At 36.3% G+C, this 22,064-nt stretch overlaps 1 non-coding gene across 1 annotated transcript; it reads left to right on the top strand.

The window, feature by feature from the left end:
* The first annotated feature begins 1,036 nt into the window (after positions 1–1,036).
* LOC141603043 (small nucleolar RNA R71) lies at positions 1,037–1,143 on the top strand. The gene has a single exon (XR_012524942.1). It is a non-coding gene; the product is annotated as a small nucleolar RNA R71 (small nucleolar RNA).
* The last annotated feature ends 20,921 nt before the right edge of the window (positions 1,144–22,064 follow it).

Raw genomic sequence — 22,064 nt, 5'->3', positions numbered from 1 at the left:
ATCTTCATTTTTCTTTGAAATTTCTTCTTTTGATGGTTCTCCATCCTTGGAGTTTTGCACAATTTCATCTTTGTCACTAGCTTCCACAACTTGCTTCTTCGGTGCTTCATACCTTGTACCACTCCTCAAGTGAATGGCACGAACCGTTTCATGTCTTGGGGGATTACTTTGAGGTGGTAATTGCCCCTTTTGTCTTTGTGAGCTTGAAGATGCTAGTTGAGTCAATTGGGTTTCCAACATTTTGGTGTGAGCTAGGATGTTGTTGATGGTGATTTCCTTTGCTTGACTATCCTTTTGCATTTGAGTGAAAAACTCTTGTTGATTCTTTTGCATTTGGAGGACCGCTTTTTGAACTTCCAAATCTTGGTCATTTTTTTGATTGTATGGAGTTTGATTTTGGTAACCTTGGTCATTTTGTTGATTGTATGGAGTTTGATTTTGGTAACCTTGGTTTTGGTTGTAAAAGTGTCTTTGATTTTGGTTTCTCATGGGAGGTGGGGTGTATATTCGTTGAGGGTTTTGAACATTTTGGCTTTTGTATGAGAGATTTGGATGGAATTTGGTGTTTTCATTGTAATAGTTTGAATAAGGGGTATCACTCTTGTATGCTTGGAAAGCATTAACTTGCTCATTTGTTCCCCTACATTCACTTTGGTCATGTCCCAAAGTTCCACAATTCTCACATATCCCACTTGGGATTGATGAAGATGCCGTCATGGCATTAACATGATGCTTTGGTGATTTTGAGGCTTCTTCAAGTCTAGCCATAGCTTTTTCAAACTTCAAATTGATGGTATCAATGTGAGCACTAAGTTGAGCACCCAATTGAGTAATGAAGTCCACTTCATGCTTTCCTCCTCTAGTACCCTTGCGAGGTCTACTATATTGTGAGTTATGGAACGCCATTTCCTCAATTTTGTTCCAAGTTTGATTGTCATCAACTTCGGTGAACATTCCATTTGATCCCATGTTGAGAATGTTCCTTGAATCTTCATAAAGACCGTTCCAAAATTGTTGTACCAAGAACCACTCGCTAAGTCCATGGTGAGGACATGAGCGACAAATTCCCTTAAACCGCTCCCAAGCTTCATACAAAGATTCTTCATCCCTTTGCTTAAAGCCCGTGATTTGAGCTCTTAGCATATTAGTCTTTTCCGGTGGATAGAACGTTTTGTAGAAAGCTAGAGCCAACTTCTTCCAAGAATCAATTCCGAGAGTAGCCTTATCAAGGCCTTTCAACCATTTTTTTGCGGTGCCAATTAGAGAAAAAGGAAATAATACCCATCGAATTGGGTCTTGAGTTACACCGGTTTGAGAAATCGCATCACAATAGTCACAAAAAGTCTCCATATGAGAATGAGGGTCTTCACTAGGCATCCCCCCAAATTGGCTTCTTTTGACTAATTAGATAAATGCGGATTTGGCAATAAAATTTTCGGTTAGATGTTGTGGTGTTGGAGTACCATTGGGTAGGTTCTCCTCGGTGGGTACGGAATGTGATGAAAACTTAGGCATTGTGGGTTGATTTTGTGTTGGATTTTGTGTTGGGTTCTCCTCGCCTTCTCTTGCAAAAGGGTTGATGAACTCAATAGTATTTGGTTGAATATCTACAACCTCAGCAATACCTCTCAAAGTTCTCCTAGCAAGTCTCCTATTGGTTGTCAAAGTCCTTTCAATTTCACGATCAAAGGGTAACAAGTCACCTTGTGACCTTCTAGACATGCAAAATATCAAACAACTCGAAAACAATTAGAACAAACCTTGAGGAGTTTTACTTCCCCAAGGCAAAGAAAGACACAACTAATAACAATATAAGAAAATCTAAATCAAGTTAACACCGTCCCCGGCAACGGCGCCATTTTTGGTCGGTGATTTTTACTTTTCTGTTACTTGTCGTTAGGAGTACCTAGACCAAAACACAATTTATAACTTCACAAAAAAATTTACAATTAGTAAAGAGGCAATTAAAGGTGGGATCCCAAGGGACGGGGATTGAGATGAGATTTCTATTTCAACTAGTGGTGTCTTAAGGGGTGTCACAATTGGGGTTTGATGTAGAAGATCACTAAACTAAGTAGCAATGAAAGTAAACAAGCAAGATGAATTAAAAGGGATGTAAACAATTGATAAAAGGCACTAGGGTGTCATGGGTTCATAGGGGATTCATGGGAATTGATCATACAAACATGTTCTCAAATTATAAGCAAGAAATTAATGTTGTGATGGATCGAGTTGGTTTATGTCTTACAAGTCTCATTGAAAAGATAGATGATGGGTAAAAAATGCAAGGATGCATAGGCTCACATTTCATCAAACATATCATGTGCATAAGTTGAGATCACAACAAGCAAGCAAATAAACTATGAAAGCATATTAATTTAAGCATGAATCATCCCCCATGTTGGTTTCCCCTAATTACCCATTAACCCTAGCTAACTAACTACTCACTCATTATCATGTTGAACATGTTAGCAAGGTTGTCAATCATACCAACAAAGTGAAACATGATGAATAAATGAAAGTGATTAACAATAATTAAAGAGGGATTAAGAGAATTATACCTACTAATGATTCCGAATAATAAAGCAAAGAATAAAAGAAGTACTTGATGCTTGATTGGAAGGTTGTCAATCTCCCAATAATAACCCAAATAATCTTTAATTACCCAAAATAAAGGATGAACAAGAGAGAGATTAAGGAAATAAAACTTGTATTAAAACTTGATTAAATGTTGATTACAAGATTAAAGAGAGATTTGATTGATATTAACTACACTAAAGATTGCTAACAAGAACATGCTCTTCTAATTAGATTAATGGGGTATTTATAGTGGGGATTAGGTGTATGAATTATGGTTAACTAAGGGCTTAAATGACGATTAAGTCCCTTGTTGAGGAAACGCCGATCTCTTTTGGAAGACTCCGGTCTCTAGGGAGACTCCGGTCTCTAGAAAAAGATGTGCATCCTTCCTTGAAGCTTGAAGAAGACGAAATGGGTCTGCCTAGGAATCCGGGCGTCTTTAGCACGGGACAGGCGGATTTGGTGGTTTCTGCCCGGGCGTCTTGGGAGTGAAGACGGGCGTCTTCTGGAGATTTTGCCCGGGCGTCTTGGTGGTGAAGACGCACGTATTGTGGGTTGTGGACGGGCGGCTTCAGGGGAAGACGCACGGGTTGTTAGGCAGTCTTGTTTCTTCTTCTTTTCTTCCTTTTTCTTCATAAAATCTTTGGGGATTTCCTCGGGGATGCAAGGATCTTTTCTCATCATTGCACATCTACTATAGTATGTACAAAGGCCTTCTAATCTTGTCTCTCCTTGATGCTTGGTCATTGAATTCAATCAATTTAGCCTCATTTTGCCATGAAAATGCAAGGTTTGCACTCCTTTCCTTCCAAGGGATCAAAACCTCAAAGAATATGCAAAACAAAGAACTAAAGACAATAAATGCCCCAAATATGCACTAAAAAGCATGGGAACAAGGCTAATTTGGGGACTAAATATGCTCTAATTATGGTCACATCAGCCACCTGTGACACCCAGCCGATTTGTGGACATAGCGGCAGATTGTAAACCACGCTCGGTGGCCTAAAAAATGCTTTCGACCGGATCACTTTAGATCGGTCAGTTTCATCTCGGCAAGGGTCTCGAAACAATGCAAGAGATGTTCGAAGTCACCACCAAGCATTTGTGGGATGTTTGGAACCCGTTCGAATCCACTTTATACCTAGATCAACCAAGGCAAAAAGCGGTATTTGACATAGGTACTAAAGATAAGGAGTCGTCCCTGTTTAGCATCCTATCTCTAGAATGACTCTCGTTCGCCCTGGGTAAGGTCGTCCACTATCCAACGTTTCTGAGTAAGAGGTAAAGGTACCTATTGGGAAGCCCTTTAATCGGACACCCAATCCCGCCCGTGGTCGCGGCCTCTACTGATCGATCTTGGGAGTTAAATACAAAAGTTGATAAAACGGGTAAATGCATGAATTCGCATCCACAATATTAAACCTAACATGTGAGCTTTCTATACGGATATCTAGAAATTACTCTCTAATTGCCTTGCAATATTGAGAGAGCCTTTTTGTGAGTTTTGATGTGAGATCTAGAATTTCAGAGAGAATGCCTCCAAAACCCTAATTTTTGTGCAAAATGACAATGATTAGGTCAAAAGGAGAGAAGGTCTCTCCTTTTGTTCAATCTCGGCCAAACCGTGAGCTCAAGGGGGGAGTGGGCTTTCCACTTTCTCCTTATTTTAACTCGTGGTCCGACTCGTTTCGCTAAAATGTATATGACGGGTTTTAATTATAAATCATCATTCTATATCGGATATTAAAATATCGACTTGTAACACTAATCAGTCGACATATTAATACTTGTCCGACAATGACAATATTGTATAATTAATTCAATATACATTAATTTAAATATAACCGTTTATATTCAATTTACGAATTAACCGCTTAATTCACTTTAGCCAGTATTATTTAATTCGTATTAAATAAATATCTCAACATCGCGTTTGACTATTTATTAGTCAATAACTCCGACTAACTGCTTAGTCATATGAGGCATCAACATGACTGTATTTTCATACCGTCACATCTCTCAAACGTATCCTATAGGTGTGACTTTTAGGGACCAGTTGATCACCGCCATCTATATGACAATAACGTCAAACATATCTAGCAAGCCAACCGTTATTGATAAACGTGGACCAACTGATAATAATACAAAAGTATACCCTTTAATCCTTTTAGAGATTTATATGTCATTGCACTAACTGTGGAGGACACCAGCCCCAACAAGTTCCCACTTGTCCGTACAAGTGTATTTGCAATAACGTTATCCGCACTAACTGGAGGACACCGGCTCCAACAAACTCCCACTTGTTCGTACAAGTGTATGTGCGATAACCGATTCTCATATCCATTTAAAATTTCTCCCACTCAATGTAAAACAATTTGCAGATCCGTATCCGCAAAGGTCGTATTTTACAATCGATCTGTATCAAGAGTGGTTTCCCCGACTAGAGAGTAACTTAACTGATAAAACGAATCCGTATTCGAGCATGGCCATGCATTTCGATTCTGACTCCTCGAGTGGCCCTGAGAAATATCGAGTACCTGATAAAGGCTGAATATTTCCTTCAACTCGACTCCTGCCGATCTAAGCATAGCATGAAATGACCCAGAAAAAATCTACTTGGCCCCTTGTTACGGATGAGCGTGAGAAAGAAACCAAAGTCACCCAAAATCTGCCTTAATCTTAAGAGACAGTCGATAGTCAAAAGAATCGACTCTTAGGATCACCATGGAGGTCCTATCCACGACCTGGCACTGAATGTTATAAAACATTTAGGACTCCACGTCGTTGTCACAATTGTGTCCTACGAGATATCCGTATAACTCGCCTCTGGGATTGGTCAGTCAACCGTTTGACTTATGGCTCGTTGAACCCACCATCAACCAAAACAAAATAATTGCCGAGTTATCACTCAAGTGGGCAATTAAGGACCAAAAATATAATGTTTGTTCAGTTCACTTTGTGGTGTTCAAGATAGTCGTACAACTCCACATGAAAAACAAAATATATAAATATCAAAACGATGATGTCGTATAGAGTACACAAGAAGATGAATCTAATCCATAAATGATTACTACAACTCAGGAACACGTTTAATTCCCATGGAATTAACATGCCCTTCATGCTTATCTTGTCGTAATGGTTTAGTGAGAGGATCTGCTATATTATCATCTGTAACAATATTTTCTATCACTACCTCCTTTTGCTCCACGTAATCTCGGATTAGATGAGCTTTCCGTTGTACATGTCTAGACTTGTTGCTAGACTTAGGCTCCTTGGCCTGGAAGATGGCACCTCTATTGTCGCAATAGATGGTGATCAGGTCATTCGAACTAGGCACTACAGATAGTCCTTGTAAGAATTGACGCATCCATATCGCTTCCTTTGCGACTTCGGACGCGGCATAGTACTCGGACTCGGTCGTAGAATCTGCTTTGTAACACTTTGTTTGGAACTCTTCCAGTGACTGCAGCGCCATTAAGAGTAAAAACGAATCCAGACTGAGATTTCGAGTCATCTCGTTCCGTTTGGAAGCTAGCATCTGCGTAACCGGTTGCGCATAGCTTTTGATCGCCTCCATAAGTCAATGCCCAATCTTTAGTCCTGCGTAGGTACTTAAGAATGTTCTTGACAACCATCCAATGTGATTCACCTGGATGCTGTTGGAATCGACTTGTCATACTCAATGCATATGCCACGTCCGGACGTGTGCATATCATGGCATACATGATTGATCCTATAGCCGAGGCATAAGGAATCCGTGTCATGCGCTCTTTCTCTTCCGGTGTCTCTGGTGCCTGAGACTTGCTCAAATGCACCCCTGGAGCCATAGGAAGAAACCCCTTTTTGGAGTTAGTCATGCTGAATCTCTCTAGAATCTTGTCTATATAAGACTCCTGACTGAGAGATAACATCCGACGTGATCTATCTCGATAGATACGGATGCCCAAAATTCTTTGTGCCTCACCCAGATCTTTCATCTGGAAATGGTTCTTCAACCATACTTTTACCGAAGTTAAGAGATGTATGTCATTCCCAATCAGGAGTATGTCATCGACATACAATATTAGGAAGACAATCTTGCTCCCACTCGACTTGATATATAGACATGGTTCCTCGACCGATCGAGTGAATCCATTTTCTTTTATCACTTGGTCGAAACGATGATTCCAACTCCGAGAAGCTTGCTTAAGTCCATAGATGGAACGCTTAAGATTGCACACTTTGTTAGGATGTTCAGGATCGATGAAACCTTCGGGTTGTACCATGTACAACTCTTCCTCCAAATAACCGTTTAAGAAGGCGGTTTTCACATCCATCTGCCAAATTTCATAGTCATGAAAAGCGGCAATCGCTAAGATGATCCGAATGGAATGCAGCATGACTACGGGTGCAAAAATTTCATCGTAGTGCAAACCTGGCACTTGGGTGAAACATTTAGCAACTAGTCGTGCTTTATAGATATCTTGTTGACCTTCCACAGAATGCTTTATCTTGTAAAGCCATTTGCATTGAAGGGGACGAACCTTAGCAGGCAAGTCAACAAGATCCCATACGTTGTTCTCATACATGGAGTCCATCTCGGATTGCATGGCCTCAAGCCATATCTTTGAGTCGGAACTAGTCATGGCACCTTTATAGGTTGCGGGTTCACTACTCGTTAAGAGCAGAATGTCATCTATGTCATGTTCCTCGACCATACCAATGTATCTGTCCGGAGGAATAGAGACTCTTCCCGACCTCCTAGGTTCCTCAGGAATACTAACCGCAGCCGGGATTGAAGGAACTGGTTCCTCCAATGGTTGCTCGGCATTTGGTTCTGGAATCTCCGACAGTTCGAAGGTTCTATTACTCTTCGCGTTCTCGAGAAACTCCTTCTCTAAGAATGTCGCACTGGCCGCAACAAATACACGTTGTTCGGTTGGCGAATAGAAGTAATGACCAAATGTTCCTTTAGGATAACCTATAAAGTATGTCTTGACCGATCGCGGGCCGAGCTTATCCTCGTGTCTCCACTTGACATAAGCCTCGCAGCCCCAAACCCGTATAAAGGACAAGTTAGGGACCGTTCCCTTCCATAGTTCATATGGAGTCTTGTCAACAGCTTTAGACGGACTTCGGTTAAGTATTAGAGCAGCTGACAGAAGAGCATAACCCCATAATGAATCAGGCAATACGGTGTGACTCCTCATGGATCGAACCATATCAAGTAGTGTTCGATTTCTCCGTTCGGACACACCATTCAACTGAGGTGTTCCAGGTGGAGTTAACTGTAAGGCAATCCCACAGTCCTTAAGGTGTTGATCAAACTCATGTGAAAGATACTCGCCACCATGGTCTGATCGTAGTGTTTTAATCTTTCTGCCCAGTTGGTTCTGTACCCGATTCTGGTATTCTTTGAATTTCTCAAAGGACTCACTTTTATGCTTCATCAAGTAGACATAGCCATATCTACTTAAATCGTCCGTGAAAGTGATGAAATACCTATAGCCTTCTCGTGCGGTGATTGACATAGGTCCACACACATCCGTATGTATGAGTCCTAATAGGTCAGCAGCGCGCATTCCAACACCTTTGAAATAAATTCGAGTCATCTTACCAATGAGACATGATTCACACGTGCCAAATGATTGAAAATCAAAGGCCGAGATAGCTCCATTCTTTATGAGTTGTTTAACGCGTTTCTCATTAATGTGTCCCATACGGCAGTGCCATAGATAAGTTTGATCTTTGTCACCAACCTTTAACCTTTTATTCATTACGTGCAATATTTCAGTGGTCTGATCTAAAACATAAATTCCATTCAGGGAGACTTCCTTGCCATAAATCATATCGTGTAATGAGAAAATGCAGCTATTATTCTCTATTACAAATGAAAAACCAAGTTTGTCAAGTGCAGAAACTGAAATAATGTTTTTGGATAGACTGGGTACATAATAGCAGTTATATAAAAATAACTCAAATCCGCTAGGAAGCTGGATCACATATGTTTCCCTCGAGACGGCAGCCACTCGCGCTCCATTTCCGACACGCAGGTCCACCTCACCCTTTACGAGGGGTTCGATGTTTCGGAGCCCCAGCACATGATTGCATAGATGAGAACCACAACCAGTATCTAGTACCCAAGTTCCGTAACTTGCATGGTTAATCTCAATCATATGAACAAAAGTAGAAGAAGAAGAAGAAGACGTACCAACAGGAGTAACGCGACCTGCTTTTATGTCCTCATGGTATACAGGACATGTACGCCTCCAATGCCCAGTCTTGTGGCAATGGTGTCATTCCATGTTACCGGTCTTGCTCTTTGTCGCGCCTGGTGAGGTGCTCGACTCACCAGGCCCACTCTTACCCGATCCCGACTTCTTAAACTTCGGTTTACCTACTGCTAGGTCTGCCTGAGCTTTGCCCTTACCCTTGCCCTTGTTTGACACAACGAGAACATCCTGTTTCAGGCTCCCACTAAACTTCATGTCCTTCTCGGTCTGTACGAGAAGGGAGTGTAGTGCATGAGGACTTTTATTCAAATCATTCATATAGTAATTGGCTCTAAAGAGCGCAAAACCATCGTGGAGTGAATGAAGCATGCGGTCAATCACGATATTCTCGCTGATCTTAAAATCAAGTGCCTCCAGTTTCTCGACATTCTCAATCATGCTGAGAATGTGTGGGCTAACCGGTTGGCCCTTCTGGAGTTTCGCCTCAAAGAAGCGACAGGTATGCTCATAGGTCACGATTCTCGGTGCTTTCGAGAATTCCTTAGTGAGTATGGTGAAAATCTTGTTTGCACCTTGGGCTATGAAGCGTTTCTGCAAATTGGATTCCATTGCAAAAATGAGTACGTTCTTTATCGCACCCGCTTCCATGACGAAATCGCTATACGTGGCGATCTCGTTAGCTCCAGCCGTGGGGCTTGGGTTTGGCGGGATGGGCTCTATAAGATATTTGAGCTTCCCGTCAGCAATGGCAGCATTCCGTAATGCCGCCTCCCAGTCCACGAAGTTTGATCCATCATTCTTCAGTCTAGTAGACTGATTCATCTGATTCATGAAGATCCGAAGCCAGGTCTCACGGTCCAATGTGGCACTTGGCATTGGATCGTTCATACGGCCAGCCATTTTGTTATTAGCAGTTTAAATGATCGTGTTCTACACTGAAAAAGAAAGAAAAACAAAACGAAATAAGCAACTCATCGAGGTGATTTAAGTCTAATTAAAATTCATTTTAACGTGTAGACTCATTGCACTTGTATAATCGATCTACCTCAAGAATTATACAAATGATCCCAAGACTCAATTTCTGTAAATTGATAAGCCAACTGTTTGGCTAGTTTTATCGTTAGAACTCTCGGTCGATAGATTTCCGTAAATCCTATCTTTAGTCCACCATAATCACAGGATCGTACGAGTGACCATAGTGTTGAGATAAAATAGGTCAATCAGTTCCAACATACCCGACGTAGAAGGGGTCATATTATGCCTACCGACGCAGAAGGGATTCATTGGAGTTTGACCTAAAAAGACTATTCTCAATTTTTGGTTATACGAGGAAGATCCCATCAACTTAGGTTTAATTCATTTTTAGTGAACGAAAAACTAGCATTACGTGAATGAATTAATTTAGGTGATGGCTTATAAAGTCCGTGTGACATCTGTATGTCATAGAAAACTAACGCGTAACCTCTATATGAGTCAGTTTTCATGCAAATATTAGGTGGTTTGGTTTTAGGCGGAATATGATGCAAACTATCGTTACGATGAAAACATAAAAAAAATGCAAAACGTAAATAAAGGTCCTAGTGTGGCCTATCCTAGTAAAATAAAACATAATACAACTTTGGAATCCACCGTTGGACCCGAGAAGCTTGTCTTGATGTTCCATCTTGATCCATGTAGCGGGAGTGAGCATCCGATCTCCATCTTTGGTCTTCTCAAAATTACAATTTAAAATTTACAAAATATAAACCTATTTACATTCTAAATAAAAACTATAATTACAAGGAAAAATCCAAAACGGAGATGCGAGATCTTAAAATACAACCAAGACCGTGTTCCATCAATACGGTAACACGTTCTACTAAGGCCACACTAAGTTACAACCGATTGTAAAATTAAATACGTAATAAAAACATTCATGGCATTCAAAAGTAACGATAAATAAAAATGCATCAACTAAAACAAAATTTATCCGTGACATAATTCTGTAATTATGTTAAATTTATCCAAACCACCTTTTAACGATTAAAATTATGTGACAAAACCGCTTCTATCAACTTAATTTTAATTCATGACAATCCGTTACTTTAAATCGCTTTAAAATAACTAAATGGTACGTGAGTGAACCGTTTCACTATCAAGCGAGTGTACAACATCCGTATAATGTACATATTATGGCCACAAAAATAAAACACGAAAAAAAAAATTTCCAGTTCATTTCGAAAGGCTCAACCGAGAGCATATTTCCTCTCGAAATCGATTTGACAAAATAAAACCAATTGCAATTTTGACATTATCCGTATAAAATTAAATCTACAATTGATAAAACTTTAACATATTGCTATAAAGACCGATTATAATAACAATATGCAAAAACAAATCGCAAACAAAACCAATCGATCGAGACACTAACAGTCCTCGATCGACTGATCAGACCTGAACAGTTCGGCTAACTGTTTACAACAGCCAGAAAAAAAAATTAAAATAAAGCAGCCGTGTATAACATGGCACGGTTTTCAAGGCAAAACAATATCGGTTCAAATCGTTTTATGAAAATCACGATGAAAAATTTACGTGGCCTCGCTCTGATAGCACTTGTAGGGTAATATCCGTATAAAACCCCTTAAAATTAAGGACTATAACGCAAATTATCATGTGATTAATTGTCATAAACGAAAAACAAGAGAAACGATAAAGGAACAAGAATCAACCTCGGGTCCTGTGAATTTCGGCCTAAGAACAGAAATCAATATAGATTTCCTCCTAATTGTTGCACCCAAGATCGTCTGAGACTATGCCCCTTGTGCTAGAAATTACTCTCTAATTGCCTTGCAATATTGAGAGAGCCTTTTTGTGAGTTTTGATGTGAGATCTAGAATTTCAGAGAGAATGCCTCCAAAACCCTAATTTTTGTGCAAAATGACAATGATTAGGTCAAAAGGAGAGAAGGTCTCTCCTTTTGTTCATTCTCGGCCAAACCGTGAGCTCAAGGGGGGAGTGGGCTTTCCACTTTCTCCTTATTTTAACTCGTGGTCCGACTCGTTTCGCTAAAATGTATATGACGGGTTTTAATTATAAATCATCATTCTATATCGGATATTAAAATATCGACTAGTAACACTAATCAGTCGACATATTAATACTTGTCCGACAATGACAATATTGTATAATTAATTCAATATACATTAATTTAAATATAACCGTTTATATTCAATTTACGAATTAACCGCTTAATTCACTTTAGCCAGTATTATTTAATCCGTATTAAATAAATATCTCAACATCGCGTTTGACTAATTATTATTCAATAACTCCGACTAACTGCTTAGTTATATTAGGCATCAACATGACTGTATTTTCATACCGTCACATCTCTCAAACGTATCCTATAGGTGTGACTTTTAGGGACCAGTTGATCACCGCCATCTGTATAACAATAACGTCAAACTTATCTAGCATGCCAACCGTTATTGATAAACGTGGACCAACTGATAATAATACAAAAGTATACCCTTTAATCCTTTTAGAGATTTATATGTCATTGCACTAACTGTGGAGGACACCAGCCCCAACAAGCTCCCACTTGTCCGTACAAGTGTATGTGCAATAACGTTATCCGCACTAACTGGTGGACACCGGCTCCAACACTTTCTATGTTGGTTGTTTATCCAAATATCAAGTAATTGATGTCAAGTTGGATTTAAAGTTGATTTTCATGTAAGATGGAAATTAAACATCCATTTACCGAGTTAGGTTTATGGTGCATAACGTGATCCATTTGTCATAGAAAGGCGTTTTGAAAATACAAAGTAAAAGGGCAGGCTTGTCATCTAATCTGTCCCGTATTTGGGTTAACTGAAGTCGAGATCGTCCTAGACAAGTGCTGGTAGGGAAGCAGGACCTGCATCAGGCAACCTATTGAGGAGCGAGCCATCATGCGATGCAAAGGGACCTGTCCTGGTTTGAAAATTAGAAAGCATTAAGCTTGTATAGGTGCGAGGCAGTTGACTGTCCAAAGGGACGTCTTCTGACTATTGAAAACGTTTGTAATATGATTTGTAAAGGGGTATTTGAACCCGTATTTACTTGAAAAGGTCGTTTAGACCGCTTTTGTGTTAATGTGAAGAACGGGACTTGAATAATCATCATTGTATTGACGATATTCGTTGTCGGGTTCGGTTTTGCAAGCTTGACATGAATAGTTTTTAAAAGTGATTATGAACTAATTGTATTAAGTTCATTGTTTTATGATTAGTCAATGTTTATCATAGTACTCGGGATTAACCCGATATGGTATGTGGAACCGAGGATGACTTATGCATGTATGTGGAGCCCGTCTTTAACATGCCTATGGAAGTTCAAACATGCCTGAGGAGGTCAATGGAGTACTGTTTTTATCTGAGGCAACCATGGTCATGCTAGGTTTATATACCCTTATTAGACTCTTCTAATGGTGATCTAAATAACTTGTTGATTTAGAATTAGTGGATCTAGTTACATGCATAACAAAATAAAAGAGATAAAGAAGAAAACAATGTTCCTTACATTGTTAAATGGTTTGAAATGGGTACAAGTAAGGTCTCCTACCTTCACTTATTCTTAAGCTTAATTTGTTAGGATGATTTCCAAAAATATTCAAGTTCAAAGTGTAGGAACACTCCAATCGGTTGCACCCAAGACATTCCCATAACACTAATTCATATACCAACTAGGTATTATGAATTAGTAACCTTCAATTTGGATCTAATATTATTTTGATTACTACTATTGTATTTTTGAGGTTATATTAGATCTAGAACAAAAACATACATAAAACAATTTTATGAGAGAAGATGAGCGAGAGCGAGCATATGAGTTTTTCTTATAATTGAAAAATCAGAACCAATCTCATGTGAAATGGGGAGGGGGTGCCGGTTTTTTTTAGGCATGGGGAAGGAAAGGCTTTTGCCTTTTTGTCTTTTCAAAGACTATAGACTAGGTTTAGGTTGTTTTTAGTGTGATGATTATGTTTTGTGCCTTAAAACAATCAACCACACAACCCTTGTCTACCCATCACAAAACCGGCTCCCACTACATATAATGGACTCCATTTTATTTTTTGTAATTTGTCATTTGTAATATGTTGTGACGAGTGACATGTAACATGTAATTTGTAATATAAATGCATACTTAACTAATTAAATATCATTTCAAATTAAATAAATTACATTTAACAAATTAACAAGTAATTCAAAATTACATGTAAATAAAATGGGTCACTTTAAGATTAGTTAATATAATCTACAACATCTTGTAGTTATAACTAACTAATTACTCTTATCTTTAATGTTTCATAAACGTTAATCAATCTTAGTAATATATTGAAATAATTACTAAATTGAATCTTATTTAATCACATTACAATAAGATATATAATTCTCACTTATAAATAAATTTGTTCAATTTAAGGATTTAATTAATCCGTATCAATATACGATTAATTAACTTTTCAGTTTGGGAATCGCCCTATAGGTGTGACCTTAAGGGATCAACTGATCATCACCGTCAAACGATAGTAATGTCAAACTCTAGTTAGCCAATCATTACCGATTAATGTTGATCAGTTGACTATATAATGAATCATCCCTTACGTATTCTTATTATGAGATTTAATTATGATGTTTAATCATATGATCGCACTATTGTTGAGGACACTTACTCCAACAATCTCCCACTTGTCCGAGACAAGTGTGCGTCACTAATTCTATTGTCCTATTACATCATCTCCCACTCAATACAAGGTGTCTTGCAAGTCATACTTGCATTTGATCATATCTTGAGTGGTTTCCTCGATCTGCAGAGTAACTGTCTGACCGGAATTATCTACCGTAGATACCTTCTGAGCGTGGCCACGCATTTTCAGTTCACTACCCCTCGAGTGACCCTGGGATTTTAGATAACCCTTACAAGGGGGTGGATAATTCCTATCGCACTATTCCCTTCGTATAGCCACAGTTCATCATGACCCAAAAGATACCTATTTGACTTTAGTTACGACGGTCTTAGAGCATAAATCAAAGTCAATCAGAAATTGTGCCAACTTGGGCGAACAGTCTCTAGTCAAAGAATCGACTCATAAAAATACTCTAGTAGCTCTTGCCACGACCAGGCTGTACATGAATTACCAGAACTGTATAAGCAGTCACTGCCCAACAGAGTGTCCCATACAGTCTGCCTATATGATCGACTAGTCATCTCTTATGACTCTACGACACTTTAACTTGCCATCAATCGCATCATACTCTAGTCACTTCGAGACGTCACCTCATATAAGTGACTAGGGGATAATACTATATTAATCCAATTTACTTAAATAGGGTTCAAAATTGTCTTGACAACTTTTGGAAAACAAAGTATTATAAGAAAAGAGTTTTGAATAAAACTAAAACGATGAATGTATTATCACATATGTAAAATTGATACCATATCAATTACTACATAACCTATAATTCATTTTTAATCTTGTATATAGTAGATCATCTCAATTCAAATTGAAATGACATGACTTATCATGCTTAGCCTACGAAAAATGCCTTCGTTAGTATGTCTTAGCAACACTTTGCACTTTCCTAACCTTACTATATACTATTTTCCATTCTTGTGTATAATCTTGTATTATAAGAACTTCTTAGAGTATATGTCTAGATCCAATATGGACATAGGCTCTCTTCCCTTTGAATAACTCCCACTGTCTTCACAGTGTGTAGGGATAGAACCTTCGGTTATTGGAACGAACTACCATAGTTCCTCCAATTCATAAAACCGAATCCTAATATCATCCCTTCCTTCTTGTATATGTCATTATTGCAAGTGTACTCAATTTCCGTTGTGTATATCACATTGTTCAACTGCCTAGGATGTGCTAGAAGATATCCTCCTTAAATAATATAGCCAAGATGGTTCTCTAACCATCATTATGTGTTTAGAATATGGTTTTTGTGTAACTCCTTGCACATAAATCCATCTCAATTCGTATCACTTTAGCTTCATCTCTTTAGTGCTTCATGATTACTAACCAACGAACTATATGTCTATATAGAGACGTCTCTCAAAGATTCGATTTGTAACTTTTCGTCATATTCCAAGTATACGAAATTTAAGAATGGTGATACATCTTAGCTTAATGAAATAATCCCACAGCGGAAGCATGTGGATTCAATTTCTACATGTTCAATACTTTTGAACTTGTCTAGACTCTTATTAATATAATAATATTCATTTAGCGCTAATATCCTTTTTAGAACTATCTTTGTAGATCTAGATACCTTATAGATGTATTATTCTTCTCCTAAGTCTTTCATCATTCGCAATGATCAATATGTCCCTTACACATAAGACTAGTAACACCATATTACTCCCACTAAACTCCATGTATAAACAGAACTACTCGACAATTCGAGAAAAGCTTATCACATGATCAAAACATACGATTCAACTCCTTTACTTCTACTTAAGACTTCATCCTACTTTAGGATAGTTGCGATTATCAAAACTATGCAAGATGATTTTGAAATCCAATTGTCAAATCATATCCTAATTCAATAAAGCGTTGTTGTTGCGTGCAAAACCCTTTGCGACCAATCAACCAAGCTATGTAAACATCTTCATGTTTATTCTCATTTCGGACTCTTGTGGAGTTGAGACGAGATAAAGCATCTTAATAAGTTACAGGTTTGTTACTTCCAAAAATAACATGACTGCTGCCAACTTAGGTTTCGAAGAAATAATTACTGATTTTGACCAAGAAGGAACATCTTCCTACGTTTTATTCTCAGTTTGTGGCTTTTCTTATTCCCAGTTTTTGGCTCTTGAACATTTTCTCTCACTCTGTCTTTAAGAAATAATTCTCATTTGTTTAATCGATAGCATCACGAGACACAAACCCTTTGTTCCCGTGATCATTCAGGAAGAGAGAGCACATGTTTACTATCGAAACAAGCTACAATTTAGGTACCATGCCTAACCATATCTCATATGAAAAGTAGATGATTGCTTTGACCATGTTTTGGTTTAGTGGAAAAATTAAAAATGCTAGACAAATTTGCAACAGAAACTATCTCCAACTTTATAGTAAAGATTCAATCATATCGTATAGGACTCTTTGCAACTTTCTAATACACCTTATCTTGATAGGGTGTGGTGATGAAAGTGATCTTCTAATACCATATCACACTCTATATGGTGCAGATAAAAGTCATCACTTTATTATTCCCCATTTTAACTTGTTTACTTTGATACCTTTTAAACATTCATTGAACTTATTTAAAAAATTTCTCTTCTTACCTCATTAAGTGGATACCTAGTATCTACCTAATTCGTTGGTAAAAGAGATGAAGAAGTAATAACCTTTTCTGATTGAAATTGTATTCAACCATACACTCCAAGTGTAAATAGGGTGAATATCTTGCTCTATTAATAATCCTTTTCCAAAAAAAAAGTCATGAATTAACTTGCTTTGAATACAAGATTCGCATACACCAAAAGATTCCCAATCAAATGGTTTGGGAGACTAGTCAAGACTAGTTTCTAAATGTGATTTTCAATCAAGAATTGAGAAAGGATTGGGGTCACCAACTTGAGTCTTGTATATATGACATTTTAGTTAAAGTTTGAATATAATTACCTTGATTTGTATGGTCTCACCATAAACTTAATCGTGGTATATTAAGACACAACGCTTGTTTTAATTGCATAATAGAGAAACCCTTTTGCGGTTTTCTACAAATACTTGAATTATATTCTTATTTAGAGTTAGTGTACGTATAACAATTATTGAGGTACATCTCTAAATACAAAACTAAAATGAGTACACTATAACACTTATATGTTCGTGGATAAAATGACAGATACCCTAGTTCCATTCATGTAAATTTCTGAATTTATTCTTGCTTGTCGTCACACCATAATGCCAAATATTATGACGAAATCCACAAATTCGTATCAAATACTCATGATGTGGTAATTGGCAAGAATGCAATGTCAATGTCATAGATATTTAGGAAGGAATATGCTGGAGTCACATGGCCAACTTTCTAGATCTTTACTTATTTAGGGTTTGTATCTATTTTAGTGTCTAACACCTTCTCTTTCGAGCCTAGTTCTATCCTTAACAATTAAAATAGGAACTTTACTTCTTATTGCTCCCACTCACGTCAAGAATTTCTACTTGATGAAGACTTATCTTCATATAAATTCTTAGTTAATCCTTCACAAGGATGAACTCTATTGTGGTATTTGGTCAATCAAAATTTCTAACAAATCAATTTACCAATTTAACATTGTCATATTCTTAACAACTTAAGTGCTTGATGACAAGTGTTTAGGTTGAGCAATAAGACTTTTGAACCATGGATGCATAGAACATATAATCAAAACATATTTTGACTAATGATTACCTCTAGTCATATTTCTGCACAAGAAATCATACATAGGTATGTTAGGAATTTTAAGATGCTAATCATATATAACATAGGACAACTCCTATGGAGTTGTATGGAATAGAACGTTTCTTATGGACCTAGTCCACAATCTATGATACAGTTCATTTTTAGAAAGATATACTTTGTCGTTAGCAATAGTGGTTTAGCGAAGACTCGTATTACAATCGAATTGATATCGCATATTTAAAAGGAGAATAGATAAAGTACAACATAAAACAATGAAATAGTGGGAAAAGAAATATTCATCGTATTTATACGAAAATATTTTAGCATCTTTTAGCATTTATATAATGACCTTCACCCAATTATATAAATGATTCCGAGATCCAAATACATATTAACTTGGGCACGGGAAAACCGATACATCCCTTACTAATATAACTCGATGGGTTAACTCTTTAACTGATTCTACACTTAGAACTCTCGGTCGATGAAATTATGTTAAGTTCATCTCTAGCCCCAGAACATAAGACTAGTCTTCATGTCCAGTTGAGTCCAACCAAATTTCGCGTGCAATAACGTTTTATTACCCCACTTACCCAATGATAAATGAAAGCACCCCGGGAAAACTAAACCTACCTCAAATGTCACGGGGATTCATGGGTCCTACTATTTGGTAAGGCTTAATATCAATTTTTAATAACGTGAGAGGTCGAGTCAATTTATTATCTATCAAATTTAAGTGAACTAAATTTTCGAACTAACGATAATCATAATTGACATGGTCGAATAATCGATATGATATGCATGTGTTGTTTATGGCAATTTGGTAATGCATGCAAACATATAAAAGAAAAATGCAAAGCAATAAATTTCCTAGTATGGCCTTCCTAAAATAGAAAATCTAATATTCTATTACAAATTCGGAAACCAATTCCATTGGTCCCTTGAACTTCAAGTGACACGCCTCCCAAGGAAAACACCGTCTTGACCGGAACTCCTTTCCGAATGGCTCGTCTTTAGGAAACTCCGGAATTACAAAAATTATAATAAAAATACATAGCTATTCCTATTATACATTTGTAATAAAAATTTAAATCTATTAGTTACAAAACGGTGATTCGAAATCACATTAAACTTACAAGCAAATCGATATTCCCTTTCATTATGGGTAATACCAATTAAAGACTAAGGCCATACTAAGATAAAAATTACATAATTCAAAATTATATAAATAAAATATGACATTTATCAATAAAAAATGAAGCATTATTATATGATCTAACGCGCCAAATTAATGTGCCAAATCGCCCTATTTATACCTACTATCGTATATAATCCGGTTTTATGGAAATGCGTGATAATAACTTATTAAAATCACAAATCAATACTTAAATCAAATTTAAGCCCAAGTTAATTATCCTAACCTTCTTAGGACTCAAAAATTAGCCTTTACTAAACATTTGATAATAATTCAACTTGGTTTTATATTATTGCTCATTTAAACTTCTTCTAATCATATTAATTAAGAAATAATTCCCAACTAATCATAAAAAAATTTGAAAAATTTGAAAAAACATTTTTGTAAATACTGGAATATTATCAAGATTCCAATAACTCAATAACATTTGCCCAAAAATATTTATAATTTACTTCATTAATAAATCGTATAAATCATAACTTTTACCATTTAATCCAAATTAAACATAAAAATTATGAAAAAAATAAAAATAAAAATTTTGAACATTCTTAAAAATTTCCAGAACCTGGAAATGACAAAATTTCAACCAAAAATTTCGAATTTATTTTTATGACTAATAAAGTTGTCCTTTTATCGATTTTATCACATAAAAATCAATAAACATACCAAATCAATCAAAATTAATCATGCAACTTTATATCTGATGTTCATATCATATATACAATATTAGGGAAAACTTTCATGCCATAAAATTCATTTTAGCTATTTTTGCTAAAAATAGTCACTATTTATATCATTTTAACCATTAAAATTATAAATCATGCATAATAAATCACATTATCTCAAATTTTACATACAATCTGTAAAATATGCATGTGACATCATATTAAAAATTTATGGCCTGTTTCAAAGTTTAACTATTTTTAATCATTTAACCTCCATTTATACCATTTTTATCACATAAAAATCATAAATCATGCAATATTAATCACATTAATACGAAATTTTACATACAATACATAAAATATTCATGTGAGGTCATACTAAAAAAATCACGGCCAGTAGTGAAGTTTAACTATTTTTAGTAAATAAAAGTTCATTTTACTCAATAAAATGTAATTATTTCACTAAAAATCATTAAAATAAGCAATAATCATCCATAAATCATCAATATGACCTAAAAAAATTTTAGAACCAGAATGTATAACATGCAAAAAAATTTCCTGGCTTTTATCCTTATAACTCACAAAATATCTAGTTTTAATTAAGTTACATTTAACTCGGAAAAACCAAATTGATTATGCATGCAACACCAAAGCTCTTGATGCCAATTGTTAGGTTCATATACCCTTATTAGACTCTTCAAATGGTGATCTAAATAACTTGTTGATTTAGAACTAGTGGATCTAGTTGCATGCATAACAAAATAAAAGAGATAAAGAAGAAAACAATGTTCCTTACATTGTTAAATGGTTCGAAATGGGCACAAGTAAGGTCTCCTGCTACCTTCACTTGTTCTTGAGCTTAATATGTTAGGATGATTTCCAAAAATATTCGAGTTCCAAGTGTAGGAACACTCTAATCGGTTGCACCCAAGACATTCCGATAACACTAATTCATATACTAACTAGGTATTATGAATTAGTAATCTTAAATTTGGATCTAATATTATTTTCATTACTACTATAGTATTTTTGAGGTTATATTAGATCTAGAAAAAAAATATACATAAAACAATTTTATGAGAGAAGATGAGAGAGAGAGCATAAGAGTTTTTCTTCTAATTGAAAAATGAGAACCGATCTCATGTGATATGGGGAGGGGGTGCCCATTTTGTTTTAGGCATGGGGAAGGCAAGGCTTTTGCATTTTTGTCTTTTCAAAGACTATAGACTAGGTTTAGGTTATTTTTAGTGTGATGATTATGTTTTGTGCCTTAAAACAATCAACCACACAACCCTAGTCTACCAATCACAAAACCGGCTCCCACTACATAAAATGGACTCCATTTCATTTTTTGTAATTTGTCATTTGCAGTTGTGACATGTAACATGTCATTTGTAATATAAATGCATATTTAACTAATTAAATATCATTTCAAATTAACTAAATTACATTTAACAAATTAACAAGTAATTCATAATTACATGTAAATAAAATGGGTCACTTTAAGACTAGTTAATATAATATACAACATCTTGTAGTTATAACTAATTAATTACTCTTATCTTTAATGTTTCATAAAAATTAATCAATCTTAGTAATATATTAAAATAATTACTAAATTGAATCTTATTTAATCACATTACAATAAGATATATAATTCTCACTTATAAATAAATTTGTTCAATTTAAGGATTTAAATAATCCGTATTAATATACGATTAATTAACTTTCCAGTTTGGGAATCTTCCTATAGGTGTGACCTTAAGGGATCAACTGATCGTCACTGTCAAACGATAGTAATGTCAAACTCTAGTTAGCCAATCATTACTGATTAATGTTGATCAGTTGACTATATAATGAATCATCCCTTACGTATTCTTATTATGAGATTTAAATATTATGTTTAATCATGTGATCGCACTATTGTTGAGGACACTTACTCCAACAGGTCAAAGAGCTAAACCAAGAGCAGCCTGTGATGTTTCTGCTG

Source organism: Silene latifolia, chromosome 9, assembly GCF_048544455.1.
Source record: "Silene latifolia isolate original U9 population chromosome 9, ASM4854445v1, whole genome shotgun sequence".
NCBI lineage: Eukaryota > Viridiplantae > Streptophyta > Magnoliopsida > Caryophyllales > Caryophyllaceae > Silene > Silene latifolia.
Note: the sequence above shows the minus strand (reverse complement) of the source record. Positions and strands in the feature narration are given on the sequence as shown.